General features: G+C 42.4%; 1 pseudogene; it reads right to left on the bottom strand.

The window, feature by feature from the left end:
• Positions 1 to 1351: 1351 nt before the first annotated feature.
• Positions 1352 to 22467, bottom strand: LOC103655643 (inorganic pyrophosphatase TTM1-like; annotated as a pseudogene).
• Between the last annotated feature and the right edge of the window lie 1175 nt (positions 22468 to 23642).

Raw genomic sequence — 23642 nt, 5'->3', positions numbered from 1 at the left:
AGCCGATCTTCTCACAAGTCCTAAGAACTAGAGTTGAATTGGGGACTTTGATTTGATCGGAGGCTTTGATTTGTGTCTTGGAGTGTTGTGTATTGCTCTTGTATTGAATGAGGAGTAGTGAATGCTTGGATGTCTTGAAGACTGGTGGTTGGGGGGTATTTATAGCCCCAACCACAAAAATGGCCGTTGGGGAAGGCTGTTGTCGTATGGCGCACTGGACAGTCCGATGCGCCACCGGACACTGTCCGGTGCGTCAGCCACGTCACCCAACCATTAGGGTTCGACCGTTGGAGGTTCTGACATGTGGTGCACCGGACAGTCCGGTGGTGCACCGGACAGTCCGGTGGTGCACCGGACAGCTCCTGTTCACTATCCGGTGCGCCATCTGGCGCCTGCTCTGACTTCTGCGCGCGCAGTTGCACTGTTCACTGTAGACTTTTACAGACGACCGTTGGCGCAGTTAGTCGTTGCTTCGCTGGCACACCGGACAGTCCGGTGCTACACCGGACAGTCCGATGAATTATAGCGGAGAGCCATTTTCTGAAACCCGAAGCTTAGCAGTTGGAGGGAATTCTCCCTGGTGCACCGGACAGTGTCCGATGGCACACCGGATAGTCCGGTGCGCCAGACCAGGGCAGCCTTCGGTTTTCTTTGCTCCTTTTTATTTGAACCCTTTCTTGGACTTTTTATTGGTTTGTGTTGAACCTTTGGCACCTTTAGAACTTATAATCTAGAGCAAACTAGTTAGTCCAATTATTTGTGTTGGGCAATTTAACCACCAAAATCATTTAGGAAAAGGTGTAAGCCTATTTTCCTTTCAGGCTTCCCTTTGCGTTAAGACACCAACGAGGATTAGTCGGAACTTTACGTGGTTACGGATACCTCGGTAAAAATACCGGTGTCATCCACGAGAGTTTGCATTTCTACCTCGCTCCTTACCTTCCACATTTACATGAAGTATTTAAGTTTCAATTTTATCTATTTTGGTTAGATTATTTAGATTGAAACTTAGCCTTTGCAGTAGAGATAGCAACACTTAGACAAAACCTAGTTTGCACATTCTAGATTATTTATTTGCATAGGTTTTTCTCTGGGGATATATTTGTGGTCTAGTTTAGAGAGAATTTTTAGAAGTCCTAATTCACCCCTCTCTTAGGCATCACCGTTTCCTTCAGACAACTTCAACACGGTCTACCTCTCCACCAATCTAGTGCAACATCAAGCACGAAGCACGTGGAGATCGACCTGCATTTCGTCTGCGAGCGTGTCGTTGTCGGTGACGTTCGGGTTCTCAGCGTCCCCACCACGCTGCGGTTCGCCGACATCTTCATCGTCGAGTGTCCAACAAGCTTTAAAAATGTAGGAAGAGAGAGACCTCTTCTATCATCGAGGAATACATTGAAAGTTGGCTTGACGATGAAGAATGAGGTATTAGAGTACCATTGCCTAACTGAGAGGCAAAGAGATTTGTAAGCGTGGAACTGTTACAAACATCATTTGGAAGAGCTAAGTTCTGCTGACTGGACAATGTTTCTTCACTGTAAATTTCGAATTGAGTTCTTCAACTCAAGAGGTGAACTCATCCATCCTTTCATTCAATGTTGATATTTGTTCTAAATGTTAGGTGATTGCGCCCTATGATATATAAGTGGAAACTAGAACATTTGCATGTCAATGATCACATATGTATTCATTGAGGCTTTCAACTGTCATGCTAGTAATAATTCTTTACAAATAATAACCTGGTTGATAGTAGGTGGTTCAAGGGCTAGCCCTCCACCAAACCTCTTGTTGGTTTCTGTTAGTTTACTTAATTTCACAATATTTTTTTGTCTTTGTGCGTTGAATATGATTGAAATAGACCATAGGAAAACATGATAAGAAAGTCAGCCAAATTCATTTAGCTAGATTCCAAAGTTTCAACAGTTCAAATTGAAACAAGGTTGTTATTATGAAACCTCTTCATAAGTTTGTTTCTCTGATCAGCAGAAACACGAGAAAATGCTTCCTTGGATTTGAGGCAGCTCATCATCGATGTTGAGTTTTGTCTTCAAATCTTTTGGTAACACCTGCATAGTAATCAGATCTAACCAATAAACTAAACAAAACAACTAGAATGAATGCAAATATACAGTGTAAGCAACATAACTAACAAAATATACATACCATAACATCATTAATCAATTTCTCCAACTGAATTTGTTCAATATATGTGCATAGTATATAAGAACCATCCAAACCTAACTGATCCACTACAAATTTAACATAAAGTTGATCTCTTCCTTGCACCTAAAGAAACATTTGCACATATTTTACAATCAGACATTAAAGAAGTAAACAACAAACATTATGCTCACTTGTATATATTGTCTATTAAGTTGTTCCAGTGATTCAATTTTAACAGTTGCCTTGCCATCAGAAAAAGTACGACTGCTTCTCTTCAGTATAGCTGCCATAGTATATCCCAATGCCATCAAACCACCAAGAAGACAGACACTGTCTTCAAAAGTGGTCCTTGGCGATATGATAAAAGAATTGTCGGTTACCCATTCCTTTGAGCATAAAATAACACAAGAGAGTTAGTGAACACCAGGGCTGCCAACAAGGGTTTTCTTATTACACGTGGCCACAGACAATAGAAACAAATACAGGAAAAATCTAAGAGAATACAGAGAAGACTGATCAAATGTGTTAGGTTATGCATACCTAGTAAATATAAAAAGGGAAGTAAAATTTAGACTCCGACGGCGATGGAGATTGAACCGAGTTATTTTTTCATGTGCTAGCAAAGATTCCTAGGGAAATATAATATGGAATCAATTACATGGTTGCTAAGGAGTGGACTTAATTCAAAGAACCTTATACATTACTAGTATCGGAACATGATCAACTAACAATATCATTTAAAAGTATAATTCATATTTATCAAACATAAAATTGAAATTCCATTTGTAAGGGAGAAAAGTCATAAAAACTGGAATTCCATTGGTATGATAGGAAAATATAAAACAGATATACCTCAAACATTAGATTATTTTTCCTTTCCCTATTCCGCATTCTCATGTAAGATTGACATGCTTCTGGGTCTTCACCATGTGGAAGTAGATATATATCATAAGTTTCTTCGTTGCTTTCCATATGAACACCACCAACCACAATCTTGATTTTCTTAGGTGCTAGAGACCTTGGTGACTGCAAGTGTATATGACCAATATGTTGTGCACAATTCAACAATTTTCTTGGTTAATCACAAAAAATGTTTGTTGTTGACAATGTCATTGGTGTACATTCTACAATTTTCTTGAGATGCCTACTTTTAGAATGTACATAGGATTTTGGAAACCTGAGCATGGGTTGAACTTGTTAATGATTTTAATATGTGCGGTCTGTAAATCTGGTTCGATGAAAGCCTTGTACATTAGATAAACCTAAAAATGTCATCTTTGATTAAACCACACCAATTACAGTAAGAGCCAATTCACTGTTAACATGAACCACAAGATTGCTCCTAATGTGTAAAGCCAAGTTGGAAATTTCAACCTATCGTTTGAGAGATTTGATCAATTATTTCTTCGGGTTCCTGGCTAGCTCGTTGTACATCCCTTAAAACCCTCTTCACCAGGTCAAAATGAACACCACCAGTGACAGAAACACGCAAGTCCATCATAGGTCGTCATTTTTCACTCAATGCATATATATCTTCAATGATAACAATTCGGGAGCTAGGGACATCAAATGTTTTGTTTGTACATAAAAATTATGATATTCAAATGAATGATCATATGAAAATGAATGATGTAATATGGACCTTAGCTTGGAATATTGAAAGATAGCGGTGCATAATTTACTTATAACCAGTCTGGCAGCTTGACTTGAAATCTTATATTGGAACCTGAACTGGCATTCTTCCTTCAGAGCGTGAATATTTTCCAGCAGTGTGTGAAAGTCTGTCTGACGTGGATATGAGCAAGTTTCAAGAGGTAAAAGAATTATTTTCTCTGGTAGGAAACATTATCACCTTAGAGAATGCAACTTGTAATAATAGAGTACTCTGATACTAATATTCATCATAAATCTTATAAGATAACAATCACGCTATTATCAATGCAATGGTATGCAGTTTCCAAATGACAAAATGTGCAAGAGACACATTTCAAGATGTATGTAACATAACTACCTATTGTTTCTTTTAGATTTTTTGTGTGAAGGAAGTGGCATGCAAATTAAATAAACTATAAGACAACATGCAAAGTGTTTGATGATTAGGACTATTGAAAGGGAAATAGTCTCAACATTTTCTATAATCGATTTTGGTGTTTGACGACCATCACAAACCTTGTGGACTAACCAGTTTGCCTAGTTGATCATTTCACAGGTGCATAAGTTCATCTACAACTATTCTAAATCGATTCCGGATAGGAGAAGCTTTTTGGAAAAACACCTAAGCGTGGACCGTCCGGGCCCTTGTGGCGGACCGTCCGCGACACAAAAGTGACCCTCGGACAGGAACACTGCAAAAACACATGCTTACACTACGGACCGTCCTATGGAGAAGCAAGCACCGTCCGAGACCAAGCACGGACCGTTCGGCCTCAGGCGCGGACCGTCCGGCCGACGAAAAACTAGAAAATCCTGAAGGTGACGGGTTCGGTAAAATGTATTTTTAGCATCCTCGCGGACCGTCCGGGGTGCACGACCGGACCGTCCGCGACTGCTTTATCTGACATCTAACGACGCATTAAATGCTCTATAGCCGTTGATATAGCAGTTACTGCTAACCGTTGCGATTTCAGCCGTTGATGTGCAAGGCAGGACCGTCCGCGGTTGGCAGGAAAGGAGCAACGGCTAGGAAGTGGTTGGGGGCTATAAATACAACCCCAACCACCTCCATTCAATACATCCAAGCACTCCAATCCTTCACATTCAATACAAGAGCTAGCAATCCATTCCAAGATATAATCAAAGCTTCCAATCTCTCCAAGTTCCACAATTGAGACAAGTGATCATTAGTGATTAGTGACTTGAGAGAGAGTGATTCGTGTGTTATTTGTCGCTCTTGTTGCTTGGTTTTCACAATCGTGCTTTCTTCATCTCTTTCTAAACTCTCTAAGTGTTTGGTAAAGCTTGCAAGAGACACCTAATTGTGTGGTGATCCATGCAGGGTCTTAGTGACCCGTGAGATTAAGAAGAAGCACTCAACTGGTCTGAGTGACTGATTAAGAGAGGGAAAAGGTTGAAATAGACCCGACCTTTTTGGCCTCCTCAACGGGGACTAGGTTCTTTGGAACCAAACCTCGGTAAAACAAATCAACGTGTTCACTCGGCTTATTTCTTGGTTGATTTGTTTTCCCTCTCTTTGCGACTTGAGTTTAACTGTAACGCTAACCCCCGACCTTAGTGCGTGTTTAAGTTTATAAATTTCGGGTTTCGCCTATTCACCCCCCCTCTAGGCGACTTTCAATTGGTATCAAAGCCCGGTGCTTCATTAGAGTCTAACAACTCGAAGTAATGTCGGGAGATCACGCCAAGAGGGAGATCATGACCGGCGACAAGGCCGCAAGCTCGGTGAGAACTCTTTCAAGAGAGTCCGACAACAAGAACAAAGAGGAATCATCTTCCTCCACCAAGTCGCTTCAGAGAGGTGACAAGAAGAAGATGAAGAAGGTGGTCTACTACGAGACTGACTCTTCGTCACCCTCCACATCAAGCTTCGAGTCGTCCGTCGCTTCAAAGCGCCATGAGCGTAAGAAGTATAGTAAGATGCCTCTTCGCTATCCCCATATTTATAAGCGCGCTCCATTACTTTCCATTCCCTTAGGCAAACCACCATATTTTGATGGTGAAAATTATTGTATGTGCAGTGATAAGATGAGGCATCACCTAACCTCACTCCACGAAAGCATATGGGACATAGTTGAATTTTGAGCTCAGGTACCACAAGTGGGGGACAAGGATTACGACTCGGACGAGGCCGCCCAAATACGGTACTTTAACTCCCAAGCAACTTCTATACTCCTCGCCTCTCTATGTCGAGAGGAGTATAACAAGGTGCAAGGATTAAAGACCGCCAAGGAAATTTGGGCGTCCTCAAGACGGCACACAAAGGGTACGAGGTGACCAAGATCACCAAGCAGGAGACGATCGAGGGGGAGCTTGGTTGTTTCGTCCTCAACAAAGGAGAAGAGCCACAAGCAATGTACAACCGGCTAAAGACGATGGTCAACCAAGTGCGCAACCTCATGAGCACAAAATGGGATGACCATGAAATGGCCAAGGTTATTCTTAGATCCCTCGTATTTCGTAATCCTACTCAAGTTCAATTAATACGTGGGGATCCTAGATATAAACTAATGTCTCCCAAGGAAGTTATTGGCAAGTTTGTGAGCTTTGAACTTATGATCAAAGACTCCAAACATATTGTCAATTTGGAGCAAGGCACCACCTCTACACCCGAGGTGCAACCAGTCGCATTCAAGGTGACAGAGGAGAAGAAAGAGGAGTCTACATCAAGTAGGCTTCCCATCGATGCCCCCAAGCTCGACAACGAGGAAATGACGCTCATCATCAAGAGCTTCCGCCAAATCCTCAAGCAAAGGAGGGGAAGAACTACAAATCCCACTCCAAGAAGGTGTGCTACCGGTGTGGTAAGTCCGGTCACTTTATTGCTAAATGTCCTATCTCTAGTGAAAGTGACATGGAAGACAACAAGAAGGGGAGAAGAAGGAGAAGAAGAGGTACTACAAGAAGAAGGACGGCGATGCCCACATATGTCGGGAATGGGACTCCGGCGAGAGCTCCACCGACTCCTCCTCCGACGAGGACGCCACCAACATGGCCGTCAACAAGGGCCTCCTCTTCCCCAACATCGGCCATAAATGTCTTATGGCTAAGGACGGCAAAAAGAAGAAGGTAGCTCTAGTGATAATGAAGATAATTTAATGTCTTTATTTTCCAACCTTAGCATGGACCAAAAAGCAAAATTAAATGAATTAGTTGAAGCAATTAATGAGAAGGATGAACTCTTGGATAGCCAAGAGGACTTCCTTATTAAAGAAAACAAAAAGTTTGTTAAGTTGAAAAATGCTTATGCTCAGGAAGTAGAGAAATGTGAAAATTTATCTAAGGAACTTAGCATTTGCCATGATTCTATTTCTAGCCTTAGAAATGAAAATGCTAGTTTAAATTCTAAGGTTAAAGAATTAAATGTTTGCAATGATTCTATTTCCTGTCTTAGAGATGAGAATGTTAGATTAAGTGCTAAGATAGAGGAATTAAATATTTGCAAACCCTCTACATCTACTGTTAATCATGTTTCTATATGTACTAGATGTAGAGCTGTTAATATTGAAGCTATAGATGATCACCTTGCCATGATTAAGAAACAAAATGATCATATAGCTAAATTAGATGCTAAAATTGCCGAGCATGAGCTCGAAAATGAAAATTTTAAATTTGCTCGTAGCATGCTCTATAATGGGAGACGCCCTGTCATTAAGGATGACATTGGTTTCCAACAGGGGAGCAATGTCAAGCTTAATGCCTCTAAAATATTGTCTAATTTTGCTAAGGGCAAAGCTCCCATGGTTCAGGATAGTGAAGGTTACATTTTATATCCTGCTAACTATCCCGAACATAAGATTAGGAGAATTCATGCTAGAAAACCTCACACTATTTCTCATCATGCATTTATGTATAAAAATGAGGCTTCTAGCTCTAGGCAATCAACTCATGTTAAATTGCCTAAAAAGAAAATTCCCACTGCATCAAATGAGCATAACATTTCATTTAAGACTTTTGATGCATCATATGTACTTACTAACAAATCAGGCAAAATAGTTGCCAAATATGTTGGGGGCAAACACAAGAGTCCAAAGACATGTGTTTGGGTACCAAAGGTGCTTGTTTCTAACGTCAAAGGACCCAAGACTGTTTGGGTACCTAAGAACAAGGCCTAAAATTGTTTTTGTAGGTTTATGCATCCGATGGTTCAAGTTGCATAATCGATAGCGGGTGCACAAACCACATGACAGGGGAGAAAAGGATGTTCTCCTCCTATGAGAAAAATGAAGATCCCCATCGGGCTATCACATTCGGGGATGGGAATCAAGGTTTGGTCAAAGGATTGGGTAAAATTGCTATATCACCTGACCATTCTATTTCCAATGTCTTTCTTGTAGATTCTTTAGATTACAATTTGCTTTCTGTTTCTCAATTATGTAAAATGGGCTACAACTGTCTTTTTACAGATATAGGTGTTACTGTCTTTAAAAGAAGTGATGATTCAATAGCTTTTAAGGGAGTGCTAGAGGGTTAGCTATACTTAGTTGATTTTAATCAAGCTGAACTAGACACTTGCTTAATTGCTAAGACTAACATGGGTTGGCTCTGGCATCGCCGACTAGCCCATGTTTGGGATGAAGAATCTCCATAAACTTTTAAAGGGAGAGCACATTTTAGGACTAACAAATGTTAATTTCGAGAAAGACAGGGTTTGTAGCGCATGCCAAGCAGAAAAGCAAGTTGGCGCTCATCATCCACACAAGAACATAATGATGACTGATAGGCCGCATGAGCTACTCCACATGGATCTATTTAGCCCGATTGCGTACATAAGCATTGGCGGGAGTAAGTACTGTCTAGTTATTGTGGATGATTATTCTCGCTTCACTTGGGTATTCTTTTTGCAGGAAAAATCTCAGACCCAAGAGACCTTAAAAGGATTCTTAAGACGGGCTCAATACGAGTTCAGATTAAGGATAAAAAAGATAAGAAGCGACAATGGGACGGAGTTCAAGAACTCTTAAATAGAAGGTTTTCTTGAGGATGAGGGCATCAAGCATGAGTTCTCTTCTCCCTACACACCTCAACAAAATGGTGTAGTGGAGAGGAAGAATAGAACTCTACTGGACATGGCAAGAACCATGCTTGATGAGTACAAGACACCGGACCAATTTTGGGCCGAGGCGATTAACACCGCCTGCTACTCCATCCACTGGTTATATCTTCACCGAATCCTCAAGAAGACATCATATGAACTCCTCATTGGTAAAAAGCCCAATGTTTCATATTTTAGAGTCTTTGGAAGCAAATGTTTTATTCTTGTTAAAAGAGGTAGAAAATCTAAATTTGCTCCTAAGGCTGTAGAAGGCTTTTTACTAGGTTGTGACTCAAACACAAGGGCATATAGAGTCTTCAACAAATCCACTGGATTGGTTGAAGTTTCTTGTGACATTGTGTTTGATGAAACTAATGGCTCCCAAGTGGAGCAAGTTGATCTTGATGAGCTAGATGATGAAGAGGCTCCATGCGTCGCGCTAAGGAACATGTCCATTGGGGATGTGTGTCCTAAGGAATCCGAAGAGCCCACACAAGCACAAGATCAACCGTCATCTTCCAACCAAGCATCTCCACCAACTCAAGATGAGGATCAAGCTCAAGATAATAATGATGAAGATCAAGAGGATGAGCCACCTCAAGAGGAGGACAATGATCAAGGGGGAGATGATAATGATAAAGACAAGGAAGATGAGCAAGAAATACAGGGTCAAAGACCGCCACACCTAAGAGTCCACCAAACAATTTAACGAGATCACCCCGTCAACTCCATCCTTGGTGATATTCATAAGGGGTAACCACTAGATCTCGAGTTGCACATTTATGTGAAGATTACTCCTTGTGTCCTCTATTGAGCCATACAGGGTGGAGGATGCACTAAGAGATTCAGATTGGGTGCTGGCTATGCAAGAGGAACTCAACAACTTCACGAGGAATGAGGTATGGCATTTAGTTCCACGTCCTAACCAAAATGTTGTAGGTACCAAATGGGTATTCCGCAACAAGCAATATGAGCATGGTGTGGTGACAAGGAAAAAAGCCCGACTTGTGGCCAAAGGTTATTCACAAGTTGAAGGTTTGGACTTTGGTGAAACTTATGCACCTATAGCTAGGCTTGAGTCAATTTGTATATTACTTGCCTATGCTACTTACCATGGCTTTAAGCTTTATCAAATGGACGTGAAAAGTGTCTTCCTCAATGGACCGATCAAGGAAGAGGTCTATGTTGAGCAACCTCCCGGCTTTGAAGATAGTGAGTACCCTAACCATGTGTATAAACTCTCAAAGGCGCTTTATGGGCTAAAGCAAGCTCCAAGAGCATGGTATGAATGCTTAAGAGATTTTATTATCACTAATGGCTTCAAAGTCGGTAAAGCCGATCATACACTCTTTACTAAAATTGTTGCAAAAGATTTGTTTGTATGCCAAATTTATGTTGATGATATTATATTTGGGTATACTAACAAATCAACTTGTGAAGAATTTAGTAGGATCATGATACAAAAATTTGAGATGTCTATGATGGGGGAGTTGAAGTATTTCCTTGGATTTCAAATCAAGCAACTCCAAGAGGGCACCTTCATCAGCCAAACCAAGTACATTCAAGACATACTTAATAAGTTTGGGATGAAGGATGGCAAACCCATCAAGACACCCATGGGAACCAATGGGCATCTCGACCTCGACACAGGAGGTAAATCCGTAGATCAAAAGGTATACCGGTCGATGGTAGGATCTTTACTCTATTTATGTGCATCTCGACCGGATATTATGCTTTCCGTATGCATGTGTGCAAGATTTCAGGCCGATCCTAAGGAAGTTCACCTTAGGGCCATGAAGAGAATCATGAGATACTTAGTTTACACTCCTAAGTTTGGGCTTTGGTTCCCTAAGGGGTCCACTTTTGATTTAATAGGATATTCAGATGCTGATTGGGCAGGGTGTAAAATTGATAGAAAGAGCACATCTGGGACTTGTCAGTTTCTGGGAAGATCCCTGGTGTCTTGGGCTTCAAAGAAACAAAACTTAGTAGCTCTTTCCGCCGTCGAAGCCGAGTACATTGCCGCAGGCCATTGTTGTGCACAATTACTTTGGATGAGGCAAACCCTTAGGGACTATGGCTACAAATTGAGCAAAGTCCCTCTCCTATGAGATAATGGCGGATAATCCCGTTGAACACAGCCGCACTAAGCACATAGACATTCGGTATCATTTTCTGAGAGATCACCAACAAAAGGGGATATCGAAATAGCTTATGTAAACACTAAGAACCAATTAGTTGATATCTTTACCAAGCCACTAGATGAGAAAACCTTTAGCAAACTTAGGAATGAGCTAAATATACTTGATTCTCGGAAATTTTATTGAAACATTGCACATATAGCTCATTTATATACCTTTGATCATATCTCTTTCATTTTGGTACAAATGCATATTTCTTCTTTTACTTGTGCCAAGACTACGACTAATATGGTTTCAAGGGTATTTCTATACTAAGTCGTAGATTGAAATGGAAATGGAGTCTTCGGCAAAGAACAAGGCTTCCACTCTACAACTCTGATGGTATCATCTACCCTTTGCCGTTGTTCCTCCACTCTCAATTGGTATAACTTTTCACTCATATTTCTATTACCATTTGGGAGAAAGATGCAAAAAGGCTCTCAAAGTCTCTGTTTTTTGCGATTAATGCCAAAGGGGGAGAGAATTAAGCCCAAAGCAAAAGGACCGCACCGCACCACCATAATTTCAAAATTTTTGAAATGAAGTTTTAATTGATATTTTTCACATTGGTATCTACGTGATGGCAAATTTCTCAATTGTATCTAATTTACAATTAATCCTTTCAATTGGTATCTTTAAAGGTCAAATTTCAAATTGAAATCTATTTCAAAAACCCTCTTGAAAGCTAAGAGGAGAATTTAATTCAGGGGGAGTTTTATTTAGTCAAAGGAAAGGCATTTGAAATAGGGGGAGAAATTTCAAGTCTTGAAAATGCTTCTTGCAATCTTATTCATATACCTTTGACTATTTGCAAAAGATTTCCAAAAGGATTTGCAAAAACAAAACGAGTGGTGCAAATGTGGTCCAAAATGTTAAATATATCAAATCAAACTTATATGCTTAGAAATGCTTTCATTTCAAAATAACTTATGCACATCTGTCAAAATGCAAACTAGTTACATTTCTACACTTTGTATTTGCTTTGGTTTGTGTTGGCATCAATCACCAAAAAGGGGGAGATTGAAAGGGAAAATAGTCTCATCATTTCCTATAATCGATTTTGGTGTTTGACGACCATCACAAACCTTGTGGACTAACTAGTTTGTCGAGTTGATCATTTCACAGGTGCATAAGTTCATCTACAACTATTCTAAATCGACTGTCCGGAACACCGTAGATTATTCCGGACACAAAAAACTTTTTGGAAAAACCCCTAAACGCGGACCGTCCAGGCCCTTGCGGTGGACCGTCTGCGACACCAAAGTGACCCTCGAACAGGAACACTGCAAAAACACATGCTTACACTACGGACCGTCCGATGGAGAAGCAAGCACCGTCTGAGACCAAGCGCGGACCGTCTGGCCTCAGGCGCGGACCGTTCGGTCGGCGAAAAACCAGAAAACCCCAAAGGTGACGGGTTCGGTAAAATGTTTTTTTAGCATCCTCGCGGACCGTCCGGGGTGCACGACTAGACCGTCCGCGACTGCTTTATCTGACATCTGACGACGCATTAAATGCTCTATAGCCGTTGATGTAGTAGTTACTTCTGACCGTTGCGATTTAAGTCGTTGATGTGCAGGGCCGGACCGTCCGGACCAGGGGCGCGGACCGTCCGCGGTTGGCAGGAAAGGAGCAACGACTAGGAAGTGGTTGGGGGCTATAAATACAACCCCAAACACCTCCTTTCAATACATCCAAGCACTCCAATCCTTCACATTCAATACAAAAGCTAGCAATCCCTTCCAAGATACAATCAAAGCTTCCATTCTCTCCAAGTTCCACCATTGAGACAAGTGATCATTAGTGAAAGGGAAATGTGCCCTTGGGCCATTTCTATAAGATTTTGGTGATTAAGTGACCAACACACATTAAGGGAATGAGTATATGCCAAAGGGTGGACAAAGTGCAAATCAATACAAAGGTATGATTCTAGACTTAGTACATTATTTTTTTGTGTACTAACATATTTGTCTAAGTGCTAGAATCAGAGAAAATACAATTGGAAAAGACTTGGCTCGAGCAGCCAAGACTCTGCTCAGTCTGGGTGCACCGGACAGTGTCCGGTGCGCCAGGCTGGCTCTGGTGAAAAGGCCACCCTCGGGAAATCGTCGGAGGCGTACGACTAAAATTCACCAGACTGTCCGGTGTGCACCGGACTGTCCGGTGAGCCATCGGTCGGTCGAGCCAACGGTCGGCCGCGCAATCCGCGCGTGACGCGTGGCCGGGCCAACGGTCTGAAGGGGGCACCGGACTGTCCGGTGTGAACCGGACAGTGTCCGGTGCGCCAACGGCTCCAAATCTTCAACGGTCGGCTACGCCAGAATAGGAAAGAAATCCGCACCGGACAGTGTCCGGTGGTGTACCGGACTGTCCGGTGCGCCAATCGACAGAAGGCAAGAATTGCCTTCCTGGAATGCTCTCAACGGCTCCTAGCTGCCTTGGGGCTATAAAAGGGACCCCTAGGCGCATGGAGGAAGAAACTAAGCACACCTTGAGCATTCTTGATCATTCACACTTTGTTCTTGCGCACTCGTTTGACATTCTTAGTGATTTGAGCTCCGTTCTATTGAGAACTTTGAGATATTCATTTGAGCTCAAGTCTTGGCCGTGTGTGTGTATTGCTGTGGACTTGTGTGTGTTGCTCATCCCATCCTTACTTCCGTGTTCATTTGTGATCATCTTTTGTAAGGGTGAGAGACTCCAAGTTGTGGAGATTCCTCGCAAACGGGATATAGTGAAAGGAAAAGAAATACCGTGGTATTCAAGTGGATCTTTGGATCACTTGAGAGGGGTTGATTGCAACCCTCGTCCGTTGGGACGCCACAACGTGGAGTAGGCAAGTGTTGAACTTGGCCGAACCACGGGATAAACCATTGTGCCTCTCTGTGTTGATATCTTTGTGGTTATTGTGTTTTGCAAGAACTCCTTTCTAGCCACTTGGCTTTATTACTCTAACACTTAATCAAGTTTGTGGCATTAAGTTTTAAGTTTTTACAGGATCACCTATTCACCCCCCCCTCTAGGTGCTCTCAATTGGTATAATAGACGTTCTCTTCAAGAAAGGGACTAATCGCCCAAAGAAATGGATCCTAAGGGAAAGGGTATGGTGGTCAATGACAATGAGAAGGAGTCCATCTTCAACGAGCCAAGGGACGACAAAGTCAATGACTCCGGCTCGAGTCAAAAGAAGAAAGATGGAAAGAAGAAGAGGCGCATCAGGAAGGTTGTCTACTACGACAGCGACGAATCTTCCTCTTCTCAAAAGGACGACGAATACAAGGAGAAAAAGAAAACGGTTAACTCGAACTTTTCTTTTGATTACTCTCGTACTCCGCATAATTCAAATGCTCATTTGCTTTCCATTTCACTTGGTAAACCCCCACACTTTGATGGAGAGGACTACGGATTTTGGAGTCACAAAATGCATAGCCACTTGTTTTCTCTTCATCCAAGTATATGGGAGATAGTAGAAAATGAGATGCAATTTGATAGTTCTGATAACTCCATGTTTATCAATGAACAAATCCATAAAAATGCACAAGCTACTACTGTTCTTTTAGCATCTTTGTGCAGGGAAGAATATAATAAGGTGAGCGGCTTGGATAATGCCAAGCAAATCTGGGACACCCTTAAGATCTCGCATGAGGGGAACGACGCCACCATGCTCACCAAGATGGAGTTGGTGGAAGGCGAACTAGGAAGGTTCGCAATGATCAGGGGAGAGGAGCCAACTCAAACATACAATAGGCTCAAGACCCTGGTCAACAAGATAAGGAGTTATGGGAGCACGAGATGGACGGACCACGACGTCGTCCGACTGATGCTAAGGTCCTTCACTGTCCTTGATCCTCATCTTGTAAACTCTATTCGTGAGAATCCTAGGTACATCAAGATGACGCCCGAGGAAATACTCAGAAAGTTTGTAAGCGGGCGGATGATGATCAAGGAGGCAAGATATGTTGATGATGCATTGAATGGACCAATGCCGATCTACGAGCCTCAAACTGTTTCTCTCAAAGCAACAAGTAGCAGGGAGGTGCTACCTAGCAAGGTGGCACAAGTTGAGGCGGCCGGGCTAAATGAAGATGAAATGGCCCTCATCATCAAGCGCTTCAAGACGACGCTCAAAGGTCACAAGGAGCACCCCAACAAGAGCAAGACGAAGGGGAAGCACTCCTGCTTCAAGTGTGGTAAGATTGGTCACTTTATTGCTAACTGTCTCGATAATGATAGTGACAAGGAACAAGGAAAGAGTGGAAAGTGGGAAAAGAAGAAGACCTACAAAAAGGCGAAGGGTGAGGCACACCTTGGAAAGGAGTGGGATTCGGATTGCTCCTTGTCCGACTCTGACAATGAAGGACTCGCTGCCTCAGCCTTCAACAAGTCGGCTCTCTTCCCCAACGAGCATCACACATGCCTCATGGAAAAGGAGAAGAAGGTACATACTAGAAGTACTATTACGTATGCTTCTTCAAGTGATGATGAGTCTAGTGATGATGAAATAGACTATGCATGTTTATTCAAAGGATTAGATAGAACTAAAATTAATAAGATCAATGAATTGATTGATGCTTTGAATGACAAGAATAGACTGTTAGAAAAGCAAGAAGATCTTTTATATGAAGAGCATGATAAATTTGTAAGTGCGCAAAATTCTCTTGCTTTAGAGGTTAAAAGAAATGAAATGCTTTCATGTGAATTATCGACTTGTCATGAGACTATTTCTAGCTTAAAGAGTATTAATGATGACTTGAATGTTAAGTCAGAAATAGCTAATAAATTAACCTTTTGTGAAGAACATGTTGTGATTTGCAATAGGTGTAAGGATTTTAATGTTGATGCTTGTAGTGAACACCTGGTTGCCATTTCTAAATTAAATGATGAAGTGACTAGTCTTAATGCTCAACTTAAGACTAGAAAAAATGAATTCGATAAATTAAAATTTGCAAGGGATGCCTACACGATTGGTAGACACCCTTCAATTAAGGATGGGCTTGGCTTTAAGAGGGAAGCCAAGAACCTAACAAGTCATAAGGCTCCCATCTCCACCAAGGAGAAAGGGAAGGCCCCTATGGCTAATAGTGCTCAAAAGAATCATGCATTTATTTATGATAGGAAATTTTCTAGAAATGTTCATCATGATAGGAGTTGTAATGCTTATGATTCAAATGTAATGTTTGCTTCAAGTTCTTCCTATGTGCATAGTAGAGATATGCCTAGGAAAAAATGTCATTCATCATATGCCTAGGAGAAATGTTGCTCATGTTCCTAGGATAATAGTTAATGAACCTTCTACAATTTATCATGCTTGCAACGCTTCCTTTGCAATTTGTAGAAAGGATAAGAAGGTGATTGCTAGGAAATTAGGGGCAAAATGCAAGGGAGATAAAACTTGCATTTGGGTCCCTAAGACCATTGTTACTAACCTTGTAGGACCGAACAAGAGTTGGGTACCTAAGACCCAAGCCTAAATTGCCTTGCAGGTTTATGCATCCGGGGGCTCATGCTGGATTATCGACAGCGGATGCACAAACCACATGACGGGGGAGAAGAAGATGTTCACCTCCTACGTCAAGAACAAAGATTCCCAAGATTCAATCATATTCGGTGACGGGAATCAAGGCAAGGTTAAAGGGCTAGGAAAGATTGCTATTTCTTCCGAGCACTCCATTTCTAATGTGTTTTTAGTTGAGTCGCTCGGTTATAACTTGTTGTCCGTTAGTCAACTTTGTAATATGGGTTATAATTGCCTATTCACAAATGTTGATGTGTCTGTCTTTAGAAGAAGTGATGGTTCATTAGCTTTTAAGGGTGTACTAGACGACAAACTTTATTTAGTTGATTTTGCAAAAGAGGAGGCCAGTCTAGATGCATGCTTAATTGCTAAGACTAGCATGGGCTAGTTGTGGCATCGCCGTTTAGCACATGTGGGGATGAAGAACCTTCACAAGCTTCTAAAGGGAGAACATGTGTTAGGTCTAACAAATGTAAATTTCGAAAAAGATAGACCTTGTGCAGCTTGTCAGGCAGGTAAACAGGTGTGAAGCTCTCATCATATCAAAAATGTGATGACCACGTCAAGACCTTTGGAGTTACTTCATATGGACCTCTTCGGACCCGTCGCCTACCTAAGCATAGGAGGAAGTAAGTATGGTCTTGTTATAGTTGATGATTTTTCCCGCTTCACTTGGGTATTCTTTTTGCAGAATAAATCTGAAACCCAAGGGACCCTCAAGCGCTTCCTGAGAGCTCAAAATGAGTTTGAGCTCAAAGTGAAGAAGATAAGGAGCGACAACGGGTCCGAGTTCAAGAACCTTCAAGTGGAGGAGTACCTTGAGGAGGAAGGAATCAAGCACGAGTTCTCCGCTCCCTACACACCACAGCAAAACGGTGTGGTAGAGAGGAAGAACAGGACGCTCATCGACATGGCAAGGACGATGCTTGGAGAGTTCAAAACGCCCGAGCGGTTTTGGTCGGAAGCCGTGAACACGGCTTGCCACGCCATAAACCGGGTCTATCTTCATCGCCTCCTCAAGAAGACTTCGTATGAGCTTCTAACCGGTAACAAACCCAACGTTTCGTACTTTCATGTATTTGGGAGCAAATGTTATATTCTAGTAAAGAAAGGTAGAAATTCTAAGTTTGCTCCCAAAGCTGTAGAAGGGTTTTTGTTAGGTTATGACTCAAATACAAAGGCGTATAGAGTCTTCAACAAATCATCGGGTTTGGTTGAAGTCTCTAGCGATGTTGTATTTGATGAGACTAATGGCTCTCCAAGAGAGCAAGTTGTTGATCTTGATGATATAGATGAAGATGTTCCAACGGCCGCCATACGCACCATGGCAATTGGAGATGTGCGACCACAGGAACAAACGGAGCAAGATCAACCTTCTTCCTCAACAACGGTGCAACCCCCAACTCAAGATGATGAACAGGTTCATCAAGAAGAGGCATGTGATCAAGGGGGAGCACAAGATGATCATGTTATGGAGGAAGAAGCACCTCAAGCCCCTCCAACTCAAGTTCGAGCGACGATTCAAAGGAATCATCCTGTCGACCAGATATTGGGTGATATTAGCAAGGGAGTAACTACTCGCTCTAGATTAGTTAATTTTTGTGAGCATTACTCTTTTGTCTCTTCTATTGAGCCTTTCAGGGTAGAAGAGGCCTTGCTAGATCCGGACTGGGTGTTGGCCATGCAGGAGGAGCTCAACAATTTCAAGAGAAATGAAGTTTGGACACTGGTGCCACATCCCAAGCAAAACATTGTGGGAACCAAGTGGGTGTTCTGCAACAAACAAGACGAGCACGGAGTGGTGACAAGGAACAAGGCTAGACTTGTGGCAAAAGGTTATGCCCAAGTCGCAGGTTTGGACTTTGAGGAGACTTTTGCTCCTGTGGCTAGGCTAAAGTCAATTCGCATATTGTTAGCCTATGTTGCTCACCATTCTTTCAGGTTGTTCCAAATGGACGTGAAGAGCGCTTTCCTCAACGGGCCAATCAAGGAGGAGGTGTACGTAGAGCAACCCCCTGGATTTGAGGATGAACGGTACCCCGACCACGTGTGTAAGATTTCTAAGGTGCTCTATGGACTTAAGCAAGCCCCAAGAGCATGGTATGAATGCCTTAGAGACTTTTTAATTGCTAATGCTTTCAAGGTTGGGAAAGCCGATCCGACTTTATTCACTAAGACTTGTGATGGTGACTTATTTGTGTGCCAAATTTATGTCGATGACATAATATTTGGTTCTACTAACCAAAAGTCTTGTGAAGAGTTTAGCAGGGTAATGACTCAACAGTTTGAAATGTCGATGATGGGCGAGTTGAACTACTTCCTTGGGTTCCAAGTGAAGCAACTCAAGGACGGCACTTTCATCTCCCAAACGAAGTACACGCAAGACTTGATCAAGCGGTTTGGGATGAAGGACGCCAAGCCCGCAAAGACTCCAATGGGAACTGACGGACACGTCGACCTCAACAAAGGAGGTAAGTCCGTTGATCAAAAAGCATACCGGTCTATGATAGGTTCCTTACTTTACTTATGTGCTAGTAGATCGGATATTATGCTTAGTGCATGCATGTGTGCTAGATTTCAATCCGATCCAAGGGGGTGTCACCTAGTGGCCGTGAAGCGAATTCTTAGATATTTAGTTGCCACGCCTTGCTTCGGGATCTGGTATCCAAAGGGGTCTACCTTTGACTTAATTGGATACTCAGACTCCGATTATGCTGGATGTAAGATTGATAGGAAGAGTACATCAGGGACGTGCCAATTCTTAGGAAGGTCCCTGGTGTCCTGGAGTTCTAAGAAACAAACTTCTGTTGCCCTATCCACCGCTGAGGCCGAGTATGTTGCCGCAGGACAGTGTTGCGCGCAACTACTTTGGATGAGGCAAACCCTCCGGGACTTTGGCTACAATCTGAGCAAAGTCCCACTCCTATGTGATAATGAGAGTGTTATCCGCATGGCGAATAATCCTATTGAACACAGCCGCACAAAGCACATAGACATCCGGCATCACTTTTTGAGAGACCACCAGCAAAAGGGAGATATCGAAGTGTTTTATGTTAGCACCGAGAACCAGCTAGCCGATATCTTTACCAAGCCTCTAGATGAGAAAACCTTTTGCAGGCTGCGTAGTGAGCTAAATGTCTTAGATTCGCGGAACTTGGATTGATTTATAGCATACATGTGTTTTATGCCTTGATCATGTTCCTTATGCATTTTGTTGTTTATTTATGGTGCTCAAGTTGTACAAGCACTCCCCGGACCTCACAAGTCCATTTGCAAGTGATGCACATATTTAGGGGGAGTTGTGCTACAACTTGATCCTTTGAGACTAACCATGTGCTTGAGTGTTCTTAAATTAGTCTCAAAGGTGGATTGAAAGGGAAAGGTGGACTTGGACCATGAAAGACTTCCACTGCACTCCGATAAGAGGGTAACTTACTCCAAGTTCATCTTCATGTCTCTTATTGCCTTTTGTTCTTAATTGAAAATTTTGGTGAGACAATGGGGTTTAAAGGCAAAAAATGATCATGTTTTGGTGCTTGATGCCAAAGGGGGAGAAATTAAGGACCAAAGCAACAAATGGATCAGCTACCACTTGAGAATTTTGAAAATAGTAGAGTTAGGACTTTTGATTTGTCAAAATTCTAAATGTCTTTTTTTGTCAAAAGTTGGTCTCTTGTGGGGAGAATGTTTGATTATGGGAAATAGGGGGAGTTTTTGAATCAGCAATCAATTTCTCTTGGAATATCTTTCTCTATGCCTCAACAAGTGAATTTGACTTAGGGATAGGAAATTGAGTTTGATTTGCAAAAACAAACCTAGTGGTGGCAAAGAATGATCCAAATATGCCAAATTTGAATCAAAACAATTTTGTGTTCTCATTTGCATTGATGTTGCACTTCTTTTAGTTGCTTTTTGTTGAGCTGGCATAAATCACCAAAAAGGGGGAGATTGAAAGGGAAATGTGCCCTTGGGCCATTTCTATAAGATTTTGGTGATTAAGTGACCAACACACATTAAGGGAATGAGTATATGCCAAAGGGTGGACAAAGTGCAAATCAATACAAAGGTATGATTCTAGACTTAGTACATTGGTTTTTTGTGTACTAACATATTTGTCTAAGTGCTAGAATAAGAGAAAATACAATTGGAAAAGACTTGGCTCGAGCAGCCAAGACTTTGCTCAGTCTGGGTGCACCGGATTGTCCGGTGGTGCACCGGACAGTGTCCGGTGCGCCAGGCTGGCTCTGGTGAAAAGGCCGCCCTCGAGGAAATACAACTAAAATTCACCGGACTGTCCGGTGTGCACCGGACTGTCCGGTGAGCCAACGGTCGGCCGCGCAATCCGCGCGTGACGCGTGGCCGGGCCAACGGTCTGAAGGGGGCACCGGACTGTCCGGTGCGCCAACGGCTCCAAATCTTGAACGGTCGGCTGCGCCAGAATAGGAAAGAAATCCGCACCGGACAGTGTCCGGTGGTGCACCGGACTGTCCGGTGCGCCAATCGACAGAAGGCAAGAATTGCCTTCCTGGAATGCTCTCAACGGCTCCTAGCTGCCTTGGGGCTATAAAAGGGACCCCTAGGCGCATGGAGGAAGAAACCAAGCACACCTTGAGCATTCTTGATCATTCACACTTCGTTCTTGCGCACTTGTTTGCCATTCTTAGTGATTTGAGCTTCGTTCTAGTGAGAACTTTGAGATATTCATTTGAGCTCAAGTCTTGGCCGTGTGTGTGTGTATTGCTGTGGACTTGTGTGTGTTGCTCATCCCATCCTTACTTCCGTGTTCATTTGTGATCATCTTTTGTAAGGGCGAGAGACTCCAAGTTGTGGAGATTCCTCGCAAACGGGATATAGTGAAAGGAAAAGAAATATCGTGGTATTCAAATGTATCTTTGGATCACTTGAGAGGGGTTGATTGCAACCCTCGTCCGTCGGGACGCCACAACATGGAGTAGGCAAGTGTTGAACTTGGCCGAACCACGGGATAAACCACTGTGCCTCTCTGTGTTGATATCTTTGTGGTTATTGTGTTTTGCAAGAACTCCTTTCTAGCCACTTGGCTTTATTGCTCTAACACTTAATCAAGTTTGTGGCATTAATTTTTAAGTTTTTACAGGATCACCTATTCACCCCCCCTCTAGGTGCTCTCAATTAGTGATTAGTGACTTGAGAGAGAGTGATTCGTGTGTTATTTGTCGCTCTTGTTGCTTGGTTTTCGCAATCGTGCTTTCTTCGTCTCTTTTTAAACTCTCTAAGTGTTTGGTAAAGCTTACAAGAGACGCCTAATTGTGTGGTGATCCATGCGGGGTCTTAGTGACCCGTGAGATTAAGAAGAAGCACTCAACCGGTCTGAGTGACCGATTGAGAGAGGGAAAGGGTTGAAATAGACCCAGCCTTTGTGGCCTCCTCAACGGGGACTAGGTTCTTTGGAACCGAACCTCGGTAAAATAAATCATCGTGTTCACTCGCCTTATTTCTTGGTTGATTTGTTTTCCCTCTCTTTGCGACTTGAGTTTAACTCTAATGCTAACTCCCGACCTTAGTGTGTGTTTAAGTTTTAAATTTCAGGTTTTGCCTATTCACCCCTCCTCTAGGCGACTTTCAACTACCATCAAAATTGCCATCGACTATGCAAGTTGTGTCATTGTAGTTGTCCATTGATATCACAGTAACATCAGGCATGAAATTGACCACCTTCTCATTAAACACAGTCTCATTGTGTTGCGCCAAAAGCTGGCAAGCGCGGATCACAACAAAAAAGCCTTTCTCAAAAGATAATGGATCGTGGAAGCAACAATCTCATAGCGATTCGAGCCCTTTTCACCAGTTGGACCTTGTCGCGATAGAAGGTTGTGTCGCCTCCTTGGTGAGTCAACCATTGAATCATGTTGATCCATCTTAGTTTCCAAGATGCAATTGTAGTATGGACAACATATGGGAAGAGAAAATCAAAGACATAATAGAGGTATGGAAATTAAGAGGTTCTCTAAGAGGCTCAAAATATAGACTGATTGGCTTCAAGGTCAGTGTCATTGTCACCTGACAGTGGAGTCCAATTATATTGTACTTTCTACTTCCTAGGCCCTTCTCACTATTGCTTTTTACTTTTCCCTTCTCTAACTTTTATACCATACTTTCATGTAACTCTTACTTTTACCGCAAATTCTACAATGCAAGGAGAACAGGCAGCTATTGAGTGCGGGACAACACCTGAGCTCTATCGAAGAACAAGGGGATGAATAAATATCACAATTCTCAGGCCCGAGAATCGATGACGACGACGACGAGCGAGAGCAGAGTTCTTCTCGGTCTCGGTGGTGTATTCACATGCTTGGGTCAGTGCTAGACTCTCTAGCGAGTTCAACGGCGCTCGAAGGGTCGAATTTGAGCGCGACGTTGTGGGCGAAGGAGGATGCTTCAATGCTAGTGCCGACCAAGGGTCGAGATGGACATAGACGTGGCTGAGCCCAAAGGTCAATGTATGTAAAATTCATGAGTTCGACTATATTTATATAGTCGGTCAAACTAGGCACAAGAAAGTCAAACAAACCATAATTTAAGACAGAGTAAGAAAAAGAAGGAACGAGCATTGAAGCACAAGAGAACCCGTCCCTAGAACATCAATTTGGTTAAAAGCCGCGGGGAGCATGATTATTCGGTGTTCTTATATCTGATACGATAAAACACTCCTACTCTAGTCATAACTCCCAAAAATGTTTGGCAAACTACAAGGCAGATTCTCGCACTCACTTAGGGTAGGTTTGGTTGTTATGACAGAAGAGGGATGTGATAGGACAATCTCTTAAATAAGATTGTTTGGTTCACGGTCAAAGGTTGAGACAAAACTATCTCAGTGTTATTTCCGGTTGTTCTTCAAAATTGAAGGATGAGAGATGACGTCAGGAGACGTCTCTATTCTACCTCAGCTGTCCAGCAACCAAACGTATCCTTAGTCCTTACCTTTCCTTAAGAGTGACGTGCTTACCAACTCTGACCAAACATCTCGTAAAATGAGAGAGAGAGAGAGCAAATTCCCAAGTCTTGTGATCTTCTCTTTTTTTATAAGGGATCT

This window comes from Zea mays, chromosome 4 (assembly GCF_902167145.1).
Source record: "Zea mays cultivar B73 chromosome 4, Zm-B73-REFERENCE-NAM-5.0, whole genome shotgun sequence".
NCBI classification, from domain to species: domain Eukaryota; kingdom Viridiplantae; phylum Streptophyta; class Magnoliopsida; order Poales; family Poaceae; genus Zea; species Zea mays.
The sequence above is the reverse complement of the archived record's forward strand: the minus strand, read 5'-3'. Positions and strand labels throughout refer to the sequence as shown.